We start from the raw sequence: 20,630 nt of genomic DNA, 5'->3' as shown, positions 1-20,630 counted from the left end.
AAATTTACACCATGGCAATTATCTTTCCTCTTGTTAGAATATAATCTCTTCAAGGATAGGAAAGTTATGTTATCATTTGTTTCCTCAGTGCATCTCACAGATTCTGATATGTAAAAAGGGCCAAAAAACATTTCTTGGATTATCTTTACTGAGAGTAGCCGAAAAGGCAGAAAATTCAACTTATGACAGTCATCTCCTCCCTACTAATTCTGAGATACTTCACCTAGAGAAAAATCCTATCCTCTTATAATTAGACATATCCTTGGAAGAGCTAGCATAGCTCTTCAGTGTATAATGAAATGCCAATGACTGAAAACAGATTTCTGCTAGAGTACAAACAGAAAACGAATCAGGACTCAAGGAAGAGAGGTATAAAACAAGAAGAGGATAAAAGTATAACAGATTCTATGATCCTGCTTGACCTAAAGTCTCATACAGGAATAATTTGTAAAAACATTATATTCCTGGTGATTCAACAAATGCTAATGTTTGTTGAGAGTAAGGCATGAAAGGCTAGGAACAAGGGTGGATTACAGTAAAGTGAGAGTTAGAAATGCAAAAAAAGTTGTAGGCATGGTGGTAGAAAGGGCATGTTCTGTTTTGCACGAGGCTGCTCTATTCATGTAGGCAGAACTGCTGGTGTAATATACATGAATGGAGTGGCCTGGTGCAAAACAAAACAGAGAGATGAGGTCTCTGGTTATAATTCGATCTAAAAGCTGAGCTCCAACTTGGAATTCTGGCCAAATATTGCCGGGCTTATATTTGTTTGTTTCATTTTTCGTGAAAATAAATAAATCTGTATTTATTTGTGAAATTTTCCACTATCTAATTTTGGTAATTAACTTGATTCTTTATAAATCTTTTAGGGAACATGAAACACGTTGGGAATAGAGGACAGTTATGGCTTGCAGCCTGGTAACTTACAAACTCTGCTTACAAGATGATGAGAAAATTAGAATAGAGAAGCTAATTAACATTCCCCAAGCCACAAACCTGGAAAATGGTGAAAAGCTAGATTCAAATCAGGCAATCCAGTTTCAGTTATGGTGCTCTTGATCCCCACTCCAGGGATTCTTAGCTCTGTGTGTGTGTGTGTGTGTGTGTGTGCATATACAAATACATCATATATCCCTTTGGAAGTTTGGTGAAGTCTGGACCCTTCTCAGAATAATATCTTGTACACATAAGGTAAAATATACAGGGAATTACAAATGACCAATAAATATGTGGAAAAAATGCTCAACATCACTTATCATCAGGAAAGTGCAAATCAAAACCACAGTGATAGGCTGTCTCACCCCAGTTAGGATGGCTATTATCAAAAAGACAAAATAATAAATTCTGGTGAGGATGTGGAGAAAAGAGAACTCTTTTTTTTTTTTTTTTTGAGATGGCATCTTGCTCTGTTGCCTAGGCTGGAGTACAGTGGTGCCATCTCGGCTCACTGCAAGCTCTGCCTCCAGGGTTCACGCCACTCTCCTGCCTCAGCCTCCCGTGCAGCTGGGACTGCAAGCACCTGCCACCACGCCCGGCTAAGTTTTTGTATTTTTAGTAGAGACAGGGTTTCACCATGTTAGCCAGGATGGTCTCAATCTCCTGACCTCATGATCCGCCTGTCTCGGCCTCCCAAAGTGCTGGGATTACAGGCGTGAGCCAGAAAAAGATCTCTTATACGCTATTGGTGGGAAAATAAACTAGCACAGCCACTATGAAGAACAATACAGAGTTTCCTTTAAAAACCAAACCAAAAGAAAACAAAAAAACTACAAATAGAACTACATATGATCCATCTATCCCACTACTGGGCATTTATCCAAAGGAAAGAAAATCAGTATATCAAAGAGACATTTGTAGCCTCATATTTATTGCAGCACTATTCACAATAACCAAGACACGGAATCAACCCGTGTCTGACAGCAGATGAAGAGATTTTTTTAATGCAGTACAAATATACAATGGAATATTACTCAGCTATAAAAATAACAATCATGTTATTTGCAACAACATGTATGAGACTGGGGTACATTATGTTAAGTGAAATAAAGCAGGAACAAAAAGCTGTTCATCACATGTTCTCATTCTTCTGTGGAAATTTTAAAAAGTTAATCTTGGCCAGGCGCGGTGGCTCACGCATGTAATCCCAGCACTTTGGGAGGCCGAAGCAGGTGGATCGCCTGTCAGGAGTTTGAGACCAGCCTGGCCGACATGGCGAAACTCTGTCTCTACTAAAAATACAAAAATTAGCCGGGCATGGTTGCGGGTGCCTGCGTTCCCAGCTATTCCGGGAGGCTGAGGCAGGAGAATCGCTTGAACCCCGGAGGCAGAGGTTGCAGTGAGCAGAGATCGTGCTATTGCACTCCAGCCTATGCAACAGGGCGAGATTCCGTTTCAAAAACAAAAACAAAAACAAAACAAAAAAAAACAACAAAAAAACTTGATCTTACAGAAGGAAAAAGCAGAATAGAGATTACTAGAGGCTGAAAAATGTAGAGAAAAAAGGAGAAAAGAGACATTTGTTAAAGGACACAAAATCACAGCTAGATTAGAGACATAAGTTCTTATGTTTTATAGCACTGTAGGATGACTATAGCCAAAAATAATATTCTTTATATTTTCAAATAGCTAGAAGAAAAGATATCAACTATTCCCAACAAAAAATGATAAATATTTGAAATGATGGGTATGCTAGCTACCCTGATCTTATCTCTACATATTATATGTATCACATCACTATGTACCACATAAATATGTAGAATTATTGTCAATTAAAAATAAATTAAACTTAAGAATATAAGAACACAAAGAAAATCAATTATACTAAACTGTAGTATTCAAATATTTTTTCAATGGTGATATAGTAATACAAGTGCTTTCTGAACACACTGAATAAGATCTAGTGAGAATCTAATAGCTAAATCAATTTTAAAATAGTAATGTTCCATAAACAAAACTAAAAACAAAAACCACATGATTATCTCAGTAGATGCAGAAAAGGCTTTCAATAAAAGTCAGCATTCCTTCATGATAAAAAGACTCCACAGACTAGACTTTGAAGGAACATACCTCAAAGTATTCAGCCATATATGACAAACCCACAGCCAACATTATACTGAGTTGGCAAAAGCTGGAAGCATTCCACTTGAAAACTGGCACAAGACAAGGATGCCCTCTCTCACCACTCCTATTCAACATAATATTGGAAGTTCTGGCCAGGGCAATTGGGCAAGAGAAAGAAATACAGGGCATTCAGATAGGAAGAGAGGAAGTCAAACTATCCCTGTTTGCAGATGACATGATCCTGTATCTGGAAAACCTCATAATCTGAGCCCAAAAGATTCTTAAGCTGATAAACGACTTTAGCAAAGTCTTGGGATACAAAATCAATGTTCAGAAATCACTAGTATTCCTATACATGAACAACAGTCAGGCTGAGAGCCAAATCAGGAATGAAATTCCATTTGCAATTGTCACAAAAAGAATAAAACACCTAGGAATAAAGCTAACTAGGGAGGTGAAATATTTTTACAAGAAGAACTACAAAACACTGCTCAAAGAAACCAGAGATGACACAAACAAATGGAAAAATACTCCATGCTCATGGATAGGAAGAATCAATATCGTTAAAAGGGCCATACTGCCCAACGCAATTTATAGATACAGTGCTATTTCCATCAAACTACCATTGACATTCTTCACAGAACTAGAGAAAACTATTTTAAAATTCATATAGAACCATAAAAGAGACTGAATAATCAAGGCAATCCTAAGCAAAACTAACAAAGATGAAGGCATCATGCTCCCTGAATTCAAACTATGTTACAGGGCTACAGTAACCAAAACAGTTTGGTACTGGCACAAAAATAGACACATAGACTAAGAAACAGAATAGAGAACCCAGAAATAAGACCACACACCTACAACTATCTGATATTTGACAAACCTGACAAAAACAAGCAATGGAAAATGAATTCTCCATTCAATAAATGGTGTTGGGATAGCTGGCTAGCCATTGTCTTAGTAGCCTAGACAACTGCCTTGTCTAGGGAGATGGCAGCAGAGATGAAGAGACATAAATTAAGTCAATATATATTTTTAAAATAGGAGGACTATTTAGTGGATTGTATGGAGTAGTGGATGAGAAAAAAGGAGAATCAAAATTGTGAATTTATTAATAGCTAACTATTTATTTGACTGCGTCCATTTTTCCTCTCATTCTACGTCCAATTTCTTCTCTTTGTACCTCTGATTCATCTTCCTTCTTTGATGACAAGGCCTCTAAAGTGAGTCACCTAAACTGCAGTCTGAGGAGGAGTCAAGGGTACTGCAAATGTGAGAGCCATATTCAGATACTGGCATGTGGAACAAGTTGAAGAATGGCTAATCTGATGTGCTTTATTTATCCAGAAATTTTAACTAGGCTCCATGAGTAAGGCTTTGAGGGCACAGTTCAGGGCTTAGCTGATTCCCCCCAGATGAGCTCTTCTACCAGAAATTCCCTGGTAGAGGTTATTTATTCTCCAGCTTTAGGGCTTTTATTAGATGAAATGTCTTACTTCATGCTTTAATTTTATGGTTCTATTTTTAACAATTTTCTGAACAGTACATTCTACTATGTCTCAAAATAAACAATTTGTTATATTTTTATAAATCTGGACAAAGTCTGCCTTGTTTATTAACGTGTTTTTAAAAAATTCAATAGATAACTATTAAGTCATTTACTTCTCAGTTAATTTATAGAAGACAGCATTTCCATTACTATCTTTTGAATAGGTAAGAGATGAAGGACAAAATACTTCAGACTTTTAAACTATGTTTATTTTATTTAAAATCATTGCTGTGAAAAAAAAAACAAAAAACAAGACATTGACCTATTGAACATAGTGTTATTTATTATTTTTCCTTTTATGCAATCTTGGCATATTCTTCAATTCAAAATAAGAAACCCCAAAAGTATGTAATACTTCTTTGGAAAAATATGCAAAGGCCAACACATACAAAGGACAATGCTAGCTACAGAAATGCATCAAAGACTAATAATAATTGACAAAAATCCAGTATTTTAACAATAATTAATACTAGGTAAATTGATACATCCTATTACAGTATGAAATTCTGCCATTTAATTTCAAGTAAGAACCCTTATTTCCATTCTAGTACCTGCTGTCTTATGCATGTTTAACACAACAGCAACAATAATATAAGTAGTTAGTATATATTAAAGCATTAATGAACACCAAGCATTGTTAAATACATTACATGTATTTTTGCTTAATTTTCACAACATTACTAATGGTTAAATATTATTACATTTTGTAGGTAAAAAAACTGAGGCTTAGAAACATTGAAAAAAACTTGCTCAACGTTGCAAAACAAGAAATTTGTGACACTGGAATTGACATCTACAAGGGACTGATGTAACTAATTGCTGGATACATGTCCCTCAAAGACACAGAAACAGATCTTGTATTCTAGTGGATCTCCAGCACCCAGTGAGGGCCTGAAACAGAGTACATGTCCAACAAATAATTATTGAAGTAAAGATTGACATTTCAGGAGCAGAGATTAATATTCAAAAACAAAGATGAGAATTTTGGCAGAAAAGTCAAAATGAGGTAAAAGTACATTTCCACCTTAACTTTTTTTTATTTGCTTAGCTGACATAAGGAAGAGTTTATAATTTGTTTCTTTTAAATTTTATTATTATTATACTTTAAGTTTTAGGGTACATGTGCACAATGTGCAGGTTTGTTACATATGTATACATGTGCCATGCTGGTGTGCTGCACCCACTAACTCATCATCTAGCATTAGGTATATCTCCCAATGCTATCCCTCCCCCTTCCCCCCACCGCACAACAGTCCCCAGAGTGTGATGTTCCCCTTCCTGTGTCCATGTGTTCTCATTGTTCAGTTCCCACCTATGACTGAGAATATGCAGTGTTTGGTTTTTTGTCCTTGGGATAGTTTACTGAGAATGATGATTTCCAATTTCATCCATGTCCCTACAAAGGACATGAACGCATCATTTTTTATGGCTGCATAGTATTCCATGGTGTATATGTGCCACATTTTCTTAATCCAGTCTATCATTGTTGGACATTTGGGTTGGTTCCAAGTCTTTGCTATTGTGAATAGTGCCACAATAAACATACGTGTGCATGTGTCTTTATAGAAGCATGATTTATAGTCCTTTGGGTATATACCCAGTAATGGGATGGCTGGGTCAAATGCTATTTCTAGTTCTATATCCCTGAGGAATCGCCACACTGACTTCCACAATGGTTGAACTAGTTTACAGTCCCACCAACAGTGTAAAAGTGTTCCTATTTCTCCACATCCTCTCCAGCATCTGTTGTTTCCTGACTTTTTAATGATTGCCATTCTAACTGGTGTGACCTGGTATCTCATTGTGGTTTTGATTTGCATTTCTCTGATGGCCAGTGATGATGAGCATTTTTTCATGTGTTTTTTGGCTGCATAAATGTCTTCTTTTGAGAAGTGTCTGTTCATGTCCTTTGCCCACTTTTTGATGGGGTTGTTTGTTTTTTTCTTGTAAATTTGTTTGAGTTCATTGTAGATTCTGGATATTAGTCCTTTGTCAGATGAGTAGGTTGCAAAAATTTTCTCCATTTTATAGGTTGCCTGTTCACTCTGATGGTAGTTTCTTTTGCTGTGCAGAAGCTCTTTAGTTTAATTAGATCCCAGAAACCAACGAGAACAGAGACACAACATACCAGAATCTCTGGGACACATTCAAAGCAGTGTGTAGAGGGAAATTTATAGTGCTAAATGCCCACAAGAGAAAGCAGGAAAGATCCAAAATTGACACCCTAACATCACAATTAAAAGAATTAGAAAAGCAAGAGCAAATACATTCAAAAGCTAGCAGAAGGCAAGAAATAACTAAAATCAGAGCAGAGCTGAAGGAAATAGAGACACAAAAAGCCCTTCAAAAAATTAATCCAGGAGCTGGTTTTTTGAAGGATCAACAAAATTGATAGACCACTAGCAAGACTAATAAGAAAAGAGAGAAGAATCAAATAGACGCAATACAAAATGATGAAGGGGATATCACTACCGATCCCACAGAAATACAAACTACCATCAGAGACTACTACAAACACCTCTACGCAAATAAACTAGAAAATCTAGAATAAATGGATAAATTCCTCGACATATACACCCCCCCAAGACTAAACCAGGAAGACGTTGAATCTCTGAATAGACCAATAACAGGCTCTGAAATTGTGGCAATAATCAATAGCTTACCAACCAAAAAGAGTCCAGGACCAGATGGATTCACAGCCGAATTCTACCAGAGGTACAAGGAGGAACTGGTACCATTCCTTCTGAAACTATTCCAATCAATAGAAAAAGAGGGAATCCTCCCTAACTCATTTTATGAGGCCAGCATCATCCTGATACCAAAGCCTGGCAGAGACACATCCAAATAAGGGAATTTTAGATCAATATCCTTGATGAACATTGATGCAAAAATCCTCAATAAAATACTGGCAAACCAAATCCAGCAGCACATCAAACAGCTTATCCACCATGATCAAGTGGGCTTCATCCCTGGGATGCAAGGCTGGTTCAATATACACAAATCAATAAATGTAATCCAGCATATAAACAGAACCAAAGACGAAAACCACATGATTATCTCAATAGATGCAGAAAAGGCCTTTGACAAAATTCAACAATGCTTCATGCTAAAAACTCTCAATAAATTAGGTATTGATGGGCTGTATCTCAAAATAATAAGAGCTATCTATGACAAACCCACAGCCAATATCATACTGAATGGGCAAAAACAGGAAGCATTCCCTTTGAAAACTGGCACAAGACAGGGATGCCCTCTCTTACCACTCCTATTCAACATAGTGTTGGAAATTCTGGCCAGGTCAATTAGGCGGGAGAAGGAAATAAAGGGTATTCAATTAGGAAAAGAGGAAGTCAAGTTGTCCCTGTTTGCAGATGACATGATTGTATATCTAGAAAACCCCATTGTCTCAGAACAAAATCTCCTTAAGCTGATAAGCAACTTCAGTAAAGTCTCAGGATACAAAATCAATGTACAAAATTCACAAGCATTCTTATACACCAATAACAAACAGAGAGCCAAATCATGAGTGAACTCCCATTCACAATTGCTTCAAAGAGAATAAAATATCTGGGAATCCAACTTACAAGGGACGTGAAAGACCTCTTCAAGGAGAACTACAAACCACTGCTCAAGGAAATAAAAGAGGATACAAACAAATGGAAGAACATTCCATGCTCATGGGTAGGAAGAATCAATATCGTGAAAATGGCCATACTGCCCAAGGTTATTTACAGATTCAATGCCATCCCCATCAAGCTACCAATGACTTTCTTCACAGAATTGGAAAAAACTACTTTAAAGTTCATATGGAACCAAAAAAGAGCCCGCATCGCCCAGTCAATCCTAAGCCAAAAGAACAAAGCTGGAGGCATCATGCTACCTGACTTCAAACTATACTACAAGGCTACAGTCACCAAAGCAGCATGGTAGTGGTACGAAAACAGAGATATAGATCAATGGAACAGAACACAGCCCTCAGAAATAATGCCACATATCTACAACTATCTGATCTTTGACAAACCTGAGAAAAATAAGCAATGAGGAAAGCCTTCCCTATTTAATAAATGGTGCTGGGAAAAGTGGCTAGCCATATGTAGAAAGCTGAAACTGGATCCCTTCCTTACATCTTATACAAAAATCAATTCAAGATGGATTAAAGACTTAAACGTTATACTTAAAACCATAAAAACCCTAGAAGAAAACCTAGGCATCACCATTCAGGACATAGGCATGGGCAAGGACTTTATGTCTATAATTTGTTAAAATGAACTAGTGTTTCAAATTTAAAATGTGGTTTTCTATCTAGCTCCAACACTACATTTCTTCATAAGCTTCTGCACATTATTTAATGTTAAATATTTGGATTGGAGGTTGTGTTGAAGCATGTTTTACAATTATCTTGGACTTTTAAGTGGCAAAACTATTAATGCCATTTCTTTCTTTGCAAGGCAAAATCGTGTTTTTCTTATGCTACTCGCTGTTCAAATCTATGATGACTGATTGCTTCCCGAACTCTTTTTATATACGTCAGTCATTTTAAGTAGACACATTTTTATCAGTATATCAAAATACCATGCAATCTAACCTAGTTTTGTCACCCCTACCATATTAGTAATGAAAAACTGGAAAACGTTCTATTTGTTTTTCTGTCATATGTCTTAACAAGCTGCAGTCTTAGAGACATGCTAAAACTAGAATATCGAATTTAAGCTGCTAGTGACTTTTTTTGAAAGAAGTTATTCTTCAAAGGCATACTACTTTAATATAAGATGTATTTTGGGAAGAAGTTTTAGGGAAATAGAAAAGACATTTTTAGAACCCATTCTGTATTACTTTCCATAAAGCAGTCATGACAAATATTTAATTTACCTTTTACAATATTTTTAGAGATGAAAAAGGGAGAGAGGTAAAGTGAATCCCCAGGGATAATACAACTAGGAAATGACAGAATCAAGATTTAATTCCAGGGTCCATGTTTGTCTACAGAAATGTCTTTGCCCCTTACAGTGATTCAGCCTTAAATCTGTCCTGTGAATTCTCTGGACCTTCAATACTTCAGCTGTTAGAAAATTGGACTGGCTGGCTGATTTCCGAAGACTCTCTTGTAATAAAAAATCTATTTAACATGATCAATAATATACCAAATTAGGGAGAATCATGCTATGTATTTCTTAAATTCTTTTTTCCCTTTCTTTCCATAGGTTATATTATGTTGAAAATTAGACACAAAGCTTCTTCTAAGACTAATAATATGCTGCAATATTTATTTTGGAAATGAAAAACTTATGATTAATTTAATAGCTAACATTTTTCCCAAACATTGAGTCTTGGTAGTAAATAAATTCATCATACTTATAATTTTCAGCCCGATTTTGAAAGCCAGTCAGATTTGAGTAGTTTACTATGATTTAAACTTTACAAATTATTATTTGATTATTTACTATATTAATTATGAAGTGTGATAGTGGTATAAACACCTATTAAGAAACTGTATTGTTAAATTTCTGAATCTTTGAACTGTTCTCTTATTTTCAGAGTTGACACAGAACTCAAACAACTGAACCCCTTAAATCAAGATTGTTGAACATTACCTAAAATAATCTCTTCACAGTATAAATTTTCCCATAAAACTATTTCCAGTGTTATACTTGTTTTGTCCTACACTGCTAATTATACTTCTAAATTAATCTAAACACCATCAGAGTACCACAAGGCTGTACAGAATGGGAGTATTCTGGATTAGAAAACAGGAGATTCATATTTTATCTCAGGTTTCTTTAATTAGTCTTAATCCGAGGTATGTTTGTAGGATCCAGAGGTCTATGAAGTCCTGAATTTATGTTCACAATTTTGATGATATGTTCATTTTTCTATGAAAATCACCTTTACATTTCACCAGATTATCAAATAGACCCATAACTCAAAAGGTTTGTAAACACTGCGCTAACTTTTCGTCAAGATGTCGCACATTTCTTATCCCTGACTTCTTTTCATAAATTTAAACTAAATTATTTGAAAGGTAAATTCTAAGTTTAATTTTTTGATTGCTCTAAGAACATAACTGTTGATATTATATCTCACAAAGGAAATCGCTATTTATTGCATGAAGTATCACGGAGCAGTTTTCCCAAGACTGAAATACTGAATATTCAGTTTCTTCTTCATTGCTGTCTTCAATTCCTGGTTTCTCAAAGTATAGATAAGTGGATCCAGAAAGGGAGTGAAGATGGTATAGAAAACAGAGAGAATTTTGTCTACCAGGAAGTTTGTGGAAGGCCACACATAAATGAAAATACAGGGTCCAAAGAACATTAACACAACAATAAAATGTGCTGTACAGGTAGAAAGAGCCTTGGAGGATCCTGTGGAGGAGTAGTCCCTGACAATATTAAGAACAATGATGTAGGAGGTGAGCAAAAGCAGAAAACTTATAAGAGCAATCACACCACTGGTTGAAATCATGGAGGTCCCAAGAACATAAATATCTATACAAGCTAACTGGATGACCAAAGGAAGATCACAGAAAAAACTGTCTACAACATTGGGAACACAGAAGGGCAAATAGAGGGAAAAACTAATTGGCTCATTGTATGGAGAAAGCCCACTGTCCAACAAGAAAGTGCCACAAGCTCAACACACACTCTTTGGCTCATAATTGTTGAATAGTGGAGAGGTTTACATATGGCAATATACCTGTCAAAAGACATGGAGATCAGCAGCACAATCTCAGTCCCATTGAAGAGGTGTAAAAAAAAGATCTGAGAAATGCAGCCTTCAAAAGAGATGGTCTTACGCAGAGCAAAAAAGTCCATAATCATCTTTGGTGTGGCAAAGGAGGACAGGCACATGTCAATGAGACAGGTTGCTGAGCAGGAAGTACATGCAAGAGTGAAGGTGTGAGGTGGATAGGACAGTGAGCAAAATCAGGCAGTTGCCCAACATGGTCATTAAATAGAAGACAGAAAACACCACAAAAAAAGAATATCTGGAGTTCAGGAGAATCAGTAAGTCCAAGTAACATGAATTCAGATACTCTGGAATAGTTGAACCCCTCCATTCATCTGCAGACTCGGCTTTATAATTGTAAAAGGAACAAAATTACAGAGTTTGAAAATGTGATATTTCTACAACCACATATTAACTTATCATTCGCTTGAAGATTGATTACTAGAATCCAACTAAAAATTCTCAGGGTAAACATTTTTGTGGGGAATCACTTAACGGTTGCTACCAGATATAATCTGAAAAGTTTAACCTCTTGGTTTTGACCAGCATCAGTACACGTTGAGCTGTAGTCATCACATGCCCATACAATTATACACCTATCTGAATATTACTTAAAGAGTTATGTAATACACATTTATTGAGGCAGATTACATTACATTTGTGTGCTCTACTGAATAAGGCATGTAAATAAAACTAAAAATAAAATAAGTGTTGAACTCTCAAAGGTTTCTCTTACACACAAAAATGTGAATATTTTGAATCAACTATTGTTAAACACTAGACTTAACTAAAACTTTAATGATTTCAGAAGATCCTTTTAATATCTTATGAGGGTGATAAATTATTTAATTTTTAATTTCTTAATTCCATAAGACAACTGATAACCAAAAGGCATTCTTGTAACCTACAAGAGTTATTCTCCACTTTTGGTAATTTATTATTTCATAGAAACATGTTTTAAAAATAGAATCTCCCTCCTTTAATTCTCTTCATTCTACCCAAAACTATATTTTAAACTAGAAAAAACAAAAAAGATACATTAAGAACTCAGAATTATTTTTCAAAATTAATTTTTTCATTTACAGTGCTTCCCAAGTTCTAGAAATTTTATTTCCTATGGAATATCAATGTCTTTACCAAACAGTCAAAAGTGTGGTACAAAGCAAATGAAACTTAGCCCTAGTAAATGAAAGCTAATTTTGTGACCAGGTAGGGTTTACTTTGCCAGCCACCTTATGAAATTTAAGCCTTTGACTACAGAAATTTTAGCTGAGTAACTGGAAATTTGTCCGGGTTGCTGGAAAATTTGATGAAACCAAAATTAATTAAGTAAAAAAATATAGTGTTAGATCAGGCATTTATAAGTCTATATGCATCTAAATCTTTTTTTTAGTTAAATTGCTTTTTCCACATGTAAAACTACATGAATTCCCTTGTTATATTACACATTTGAATATTTCACTTTATATATTTGAATATTTATCTAGTTTTGATAATAATTTAATTATAATAGATAATGCAATTTTATCTAATCCTGTATTCTAACTTATCCGTCTTTGAAAATGCAATATTTCATTCCTTCTTCAATGAAAGTTTTCAAGGTACACTAAAAAAGATTTCATTATGTCAGTGAAATGTGGTGGACGAATGTCAAAAATTTTAAAATATCAATATACTAATAATTAAGTTATAGTCAATATGCTTAGAAAAGAATAAAATCATTGTTATAAACTCAAAGAATGAACAAATGGAAAAAGAGTCAAAAATGGGCCGGGCACAGTGGCTGATGCCTGTAATGCTAGCATTGTGGGAGGCTGAGGCAGGCGGATGGCTTGAGCGCAGGAGTTTAAGACCAGCCTGGCCACCATGGCGAAACCCTGTCTCTACTAAAAATACAGAAATTTACCAAGCATAGTGGCACACACCTGTAATCCCACACCCGCTTCTCGGGTGGCTAAGGCAGGGGAATCCTTTGAACCTGGGAGGAGGAGGCAGAGGCTACAGTGAGCCGAGAACATGCCACTGCACTCCGGCTTGAGCACCAAGTGAGTACCTGTCTCAAAAAAAAAAAAAGAAAAGAAAAGAATTATTTGACTTTTATTTTCTTCATTCTCTTCCATTAATTTATTCCCAATGATCCTTCCAAAAATTCTTGAAAATAAATAATAAAAAAGAAAATCTTGCATTATGAATGCCTGAGACTACTGACTATTGAAATTTTAGATTGTAGATCAATACACATATAGATTTAACTGTCTGACAGTGCCAATGTATCAATTCAGTGAAAAAATAAGTTTTATGATTATGTGCCCCCTTTTTTCTGAATTAACTGATTGGCTGATTAAATTTGCAGATTAGCTGATTGCTTTTAGTTAAAAGTAGTGGCATGGTTTCTAGTCTAAAGAAAAAGTCTTATCTGATTTGCAGTAAAAACTAAAACAAGTGTTCCAAAACAATTTTGGCTTCTTTTTTGGATAACTATCACAAATTTTACATGGACTACACATTTTGATTTTGGAATAGAAGGATTATACCAATTGTTCTGTTGCAGCAACTTTCAGAGTCCAGTTAGAAGTGGAAAAATAAAAATGGGAAAAAATCTGATTCATTTTTAAAATTTTTAATTTGTTTTTAATTGTTGCCGTGCAGAAGCAAATGTACTGGAAATGAATTGTACTCAGTTAATTATAATTTACCTTATTATTCCATCCTTAACTCATTCTGTGATTGAACACTAAATATCAAAATTTTAAATATTACTTTCACGGCCGGGTGGAATGGCTCATGCCTGTAATCCCAGCACTTTGGGAGGCCGAGATGGGTGGATCACTTGAGGCCAGGAGTTCAAGACCAGCCTGGTCAACAATGGTGAAACCCCGTCTCTACTAAAAATACAAAAATTAGCCATGTGTGGTGGTGGGCATCTGTAATCCCGGCACCTGTAATCCCAGCTACTTGGGAGGCTGAGGCAGGAGAACTGCTTGAACCCAGAAGATGGAGATTGCAGTGAGCAGAGATCACACCACTCACTCCAACCTGGGAGACAGAGCAAGACTCCATCTCAAAAATAAAAGTACAAATAAATGTTACCCTCAGCAATATTTTTCCTTTAGATGACCTCATGTTTTCCCATGTGGAGGAAAATCTGGTTACATCTCCATTTATTTGCACATATTTAAATTGTTTTGTCAATATTGAAAAATTATTTTGGCCGGGTGCAGTGGCTCACACCTATAATCCCAGCACTTTGGGAGGCTGAGGTGGGTGGATCATGAGGTCAGGAGTTCAACACCAGCCTGGCCAACATAGTGAAATCCCATCTCTACTGAAAATTAAAAAATTTGCTGGGCGTGGTGGTGCATGCCTGTATTCCCAGCTACTTGGGAGGCTGAGGCAGGAGAGTTGTTTGAACCTGGGAGGCAGAAGTTGCAGTGAGCTGAGATGGCGCCATTGCACTCCAGCCTGGATGACAGAGCTAGACTCCATCTCAAAAAAAAAAAAAAGAAAAATTATTTTTAAATTTTGTCATAGAATGATATTCGAGAATTCTTAAAAGGAGTCTATGGCCCAGTAGTTAAGAGTAGTTACGGTATTCTTGACTTCACTTATGTCTCAGTAGCCTAAGATTTGACCTCTACTTGTGAGAATTATATTAGATGGTCTATGTAAAGCTTGAAGCATATTTTCTGGGCAAAATTTAAGGAATTTTCTAGGTTTCAAAATCCAAATTTAACAATGCTGTTCAGAAATAGTGTGTTTTATTAATAACATGCAATAAAAATTCTAATCTATTTAATTTCAGGGATTTAGAAAAAGACCATGTACTACCAAAATAATTTCATCTGTTTGAAATTGCATTTTTCATATGAAAATGGCACCAGTTCCTTTTATATTAAATGCATTGAAAACCCTCAGCTTCACACATTTGAATATTTCTATTTTACTGACAATTTATTTACTATTGGGAACTACTCATATTGATTTAAACATATACATAAGTTTATACTTATATTTTTTTCTCCTTTTCATCACCAGAAAGAATGTTTTAATTCCTATTTAATGGAACCATCCATTTTTATGTCTTTAAGTCATATATAATTTTTTCTTTATTATTCCTCCATTGTTTCTGTTTTATATAATTATTAAATAAATGTCAATTGTTTTGCTATCTGAAGATTGCAAACCACAACTGCTTCTGAAGACCCTATCATATCTAGCTTTTAACCTACCAGTTATGCACCGAGCATCAAAAACACCATTTCCTCCGAGATTCACAAGCCTACTAAAATCACCATAGTTCTTTAGTAAGCATCAGAAGCCTGGAGTATGGATGTATATTTTTCTCCTGTCTTTATATAAAACCCCTTAGAAAGCAGTGACATTTACTAGATGAGGGATTAAACACTATAATCTACTTGCAGTGGGAGTCATTAAAATGTTGACCCAACTTTTCACAGAGTTGCAACCAGAACTGTGAAGTGTGTCTTTGCTATTTAAAGTGGGAATGCACACCAACTGGGACTGGCCTAGGAGAAGAAAACATTGAAGGCAGTCAATTACAGAGCATATGGGGAACAAAAATTACTCCTTTAGTTATGGAAATATTCCCATATTTATGCCCCAGTTTTCAAAATCCAACAATTGGAAAATTATTCTTTTAGGCTAAGGCAATTTGTCTCCAGCAAATACTTGCTTACTGGAAGTTGTGTATTAAAGGAAGTATCATGCATTAAAGTTTCTGACAATACATTAAAAAATTAGCACAAACTAATACTGATAGCTGTTTCGAGGGATAGGTGAATCATAGAAAGGAGGGGGACGTTGGAAAGTCCAACACAGCCAGGAGGAGAGAAGAGAGGTAGTATGGAGTACCTTAGACGAATAGTGTAAAAATTAAATTATAGAAATAAACTTTAAACATTCAGTTCAATGCTTACTACAAGGAAAGTACTTAATAAAATATAGTAGAAATAATAGCAGGGATGTTTATAATAATTATCATTATTTTTGAAGTGTTCATAATGGATTATCCAGGAAGATACAGATGTGGATACACAACCCAAAACCATAAGCCAAGGGTCTTGCCATATTTACCTGCAGGTCAATCATTTATCTGTGGCTTGCTCTCTAAGCACGACTTGTTTCCCAAATACCTCAAAGACTGAACTCTTCACAAGTGTCATATCCATCCTACATTCCCCACAGGTCTGGCAATAGACCCCAAGAAAATCTTCCCTAGCTGACCACATTTCTAGCACTCTTTGAAATAAGGAAGCAAGTTTAGTTTTAAGATGTTTTTCCTTCTACGAAGAAAAAGGAAACGACTTTTTAGAAACTTAACAAAACTGGTTAAAGATTTAATAGTTTTCTAGTTGTCCCTTGGTATCCATAGAAGATTGGTTCCAGGACCCCCGCTGATACCAAAATCCATGGATGTTCAAATCCCTGAGTTAAAATGGCATGATATTTGTATACAATCTAAACACATCCTCCCATATACTTTAAATCATCTTAGATTACTTATGATGCCTAATACAATATAAATGCTATGTAACTAGTTGTTATACTGTATCACTTTCTGAATTTGTATTATTTGTATTGTTTTTTATTAATATTTTGGATCCGCTATTGGTTGAATCCAAGAATATGGAACCCACAGAAAAAGAGGGCTAGCTGTAAATCTAAAATATGTATCCAATTGTAAGACAAAAAATAAGGATATATAGTAATTATTAGAGTAATCCTGGAAAACTGTATAAATCCTGGAAAACAGGTATAATTATTATTAGAGTAATACTGGAAAAGGCAAGAGAATAAACAGAAAAAGAATAGAAATAAAAATAATTCAGAAAGAGAGAGCATGAAGGAGTTTTTTGGTATTAGTAACCTGTTCTATATCTTGGTTGTGGTGCTGATTACATAATCTATATATATGCTAAAATTAATGGATTGTTTACCAGAACAAAGAAAAGGTCCATTTTACTTTAAGATAATTTTATAAAGTAGAATTTTAAAAAGTAAACCCAGATAATTCAGTACAAGGGAAAATTTCAAAATGAGAAAATAAATTCAATAACCTTCTTATAAATTATTCAACAATTAAATATATTGAACTTAAATATATTGAACTTAAATATATTTAAATGTTAAATAAATATATTTAACATTATATTAAATATGTAATATATTAAAATGTAATATGTTAAAATGTAGCCAAAAAGAACCTATTCAGATGAACAATAGGCTATATAAAGTAAATAGGAATAATCTTAAACAGAAGTGTGTTGTTTATAAATGACAAAAGCTATACTATTCTAAAAAAAGAAAATTGACAAATAAATTTAAATACTTATTATGGTATTGGAGAAAAATGCAACATCGTTCAACACATACATTTTCCCTCCTATAAAATGAAATTCAATAAACCATGAGATATTTTTGAGTTCACAAAATAATTTTCAAAATTTGTCTGAAGGCAAATCAGATTAAAGTAGTCAAGAATTAGAAATATTATTTCATTTTCTTTGTTTGCTTTATGTTTTGGTTTTTAGCTAACTTAAGCTTTTTTTATTCGTACAAATTTATGGGATACGTGTGGAATTTTGTTACGTGTATGTAATGCATAGTGATTAAGTCAGGATATTTAGGGTGTTCGTCACTCCAGTACAATACTTTTTAAAGTATAGTTATCCTACTCTGCTATCAAACAGTCAATTTATTCCTCCTATCTTATCCTTTAATGCACTTCTGTTTATTCTTTCCCCTGCCCTTTCCACTCACTCTTCCCAGTCTCTGTGATCTATTTTTCCACTTTCTACTTCCATGTGATGAAATTTTTTTAGCTCCTGCATGTAAGTGAGAAAATGGGATAGTTACCATTTTGTGCCTGGTTTATTTCACACCAGTTTTATCCATGTTGCTGCAAATGACATTATTTCATTCTTTTTTATGGCTGAATAATATTCCATTGTGTATATACACCACATTTTTTGTTGGTTTGTTTTGTTTTCTGTTTTATTTTTTCATGATTTTTATTGGAGGATATCTTCATGAAACATTCTGTATTTTGTATGTTACTGGCTTGATAATAGATTATGCTCGGAAATTATTTCAGAGATTCATCACCTCTTCCAAGCACCACTTGGGACCTGAGTACCCCAAACATTGCTGGGTACACCTGCACATCATGCTACTGCCCCTGCTCACCAGCACATCCCTGGCTGCTGAGCCGTCCACCTTGCCATCTTCACTGGTCAGCAGTTCTGCATGCAGTTTGAAGAGCTTTGCAAAATCCCTCACCAACTTCACAAACCCTGAGTCTTTTTACTATCACCTTCATAAGCCCAAACCCCCACTTAGGTTGGTCTCATATCTTTGCATTGTGAAAAGTACTGCAGTAAACATGCGAGTGCAGGTATCCCCTTGGTATATTGATTTTTTTCCCCTTTGAGTAAATACCCAGTAGTAAAATTGCTGTTTCCAATGGTAATTCTATTTTTACTTTTGTGAGGAATCGCCATAATGTTGTCCACAGTTGCTATACTGGTTTACATTCCCACCAACAGTGTAGAAGAGTTCCTTTTTCAATCTGTTATATTTTGTTTTGCTTTGTTTTTGTTTTTAGTAATAGTCATTATGACTAGGGGAAAATAATATTTCATTGTGGTTTTGATTTGCATTTATATAATGATTAGTGATGTTGAGCATTTTTTCATATATCTTTTGGCCTTTTGTATGTCTTCTTTTGAGAAATGTCTATTTATATCCTTTGGCCACTTTCCAGTGGAATTTTTTTTTCCTGTTGAGTTGTTTGTGTTTTTGGTAAATTCTAGGTATTAGTCCACTATTAGATGAACAGTTTGCAAATATTTTCTTCCATTCAGGAGGTTGTCTCTTCACTCTGCTGATTATTTCTTCTGCTGCTCAGAAGCTTTCTAAGTTAATTAAGTCCCATTTGTCTATTTTTATTTGTGTTGCTTGTGGCTTTTGAGGTGTTAGTCATAAATTCTTTGCCTAGACAAAAGTCCAGGAAGTTTTTCCCTAGGTTTTCTTCAAGTATTTTTATAGTTTCAGGTCTTCTGTTTAAGTTTTTAATCTACTTTGAGTTCATTCTTGTATATAGTGAGATAGTGGTCCAGTTTCATTCTTCTGGATGTGGCTATCCAATTTTCCCAGCACCATTTATTGAAGAGTGTGTCCTTTCCCCAGTGTCAGCTTTGTTGAAGATCAAATCTGCAAACAAATTATAAAACTGTAATATCTAAGTAATATTGGAGGAGCACAGAAAACAACTGACAATATAAGAGACTTGAGAACAATGAATTATATATAGACCAAGTATATATAAGACCTTACAATATTATAATGTGAATATGTTAACCTGAATTGCCAAAAGGGACTTTGTAGATGGATTTAAGGTAGCTAATCAGCTTGCCTTCCAAATGCTACCGGAGGTACAAAGAGGAGCTGGTACCATTCCTTCAGAAACTATTACAAACAATAGAAAAAGAGGGACTCCTCCCTAACTCATTTTATGAGGCCAGCATCATCCTGATACCAAAACCTGGCAGAGACACACATAAAAAAGAAAATTTCAGGCCAATATCCCTGATGAACATCAATGCAAAAATCCTCAATAAAATACTGGCAAACCGATTCCAGCAGCACATCAAAAAGCTTATCCACCATGATCAAGTTGGCTTCATCCTTGGGATGCAAGGCTGGTTCAACATACCCAATCAGTAAACATAATCCATCACATAAACAGAACCAGTGACAAACATCACATGATTATCTCAGTAGATGCAGAAAAGGCCTTCGATAAAATTCACCCCTTCATGCTAAAAACTCTAAATAAACTAGGTATTGATGGAACGTATCTGAAAATAATAAGAGCTATTTATGACACACCCACAGCCAATATCATACCGAATGGGCAAAAGCTGGAAGCATTCTGTTTGAAAACCAGCACAAGACAAGGATGCCCTTTCTCACCATTCTTATTCAACACAGCATTGGAAGTTCTGGCCAGGGCAATCAGGGAAGAGAAAGAAATAAAGCGTATTCAAATAGGAAGAGAGGGAGGTAAATTGTCAAAGTTTGCAGATGACATGATTGTATATTTAGAAAACCCCATCATCTTAGCCCAAAATCTCCTTAAGCTGATAAGCAACTTCAGCAAAGTCTCGGGATACAAAATCAATGTGCAAAAATTACAAACATTCCTATACACCATTAATAGATAAACAGCCAAATCATGAGTGAACTCCCATTCACAATTGCTACAAAGAGAATA

General features: G+C 35.1%; 1 pseudogene; it reads right to left on the bottom strand.

The window, feature by feature from the left end:
• Nucleotides 1-10,720: 10,720 nt before the first annotated feature.
• LOC101154048 (olfactory receptor 4K2-like) lies at nt 10,721-11,666 on the bottom strand (annotated as a pseudogene).
• Between the last annotated feature and the right edge of the window lie 8,964 nt (nt 11,667-20,630).

Source organism: Gorilla gorilla, chromosome 14 (genome assembly GCF_029281585.2).
Source record: "Gorilla gorilla gorilla isolate KB3781 chromosome 14, NHGRI_mGorGor1-v2.1_pri, whole genome shotgun sequence".
Lineage (NCBI taxonomy): Eukaryota > Metazoa > Chordata > Mammalia > Primates > Hominidae > Gorilla > Gorilla gorilla.
The sequence above is the reverse complement of the archived record's forward strand: the minus strand, read 5'-3'. Positions and strand labels throughout refer to the sequence as shown.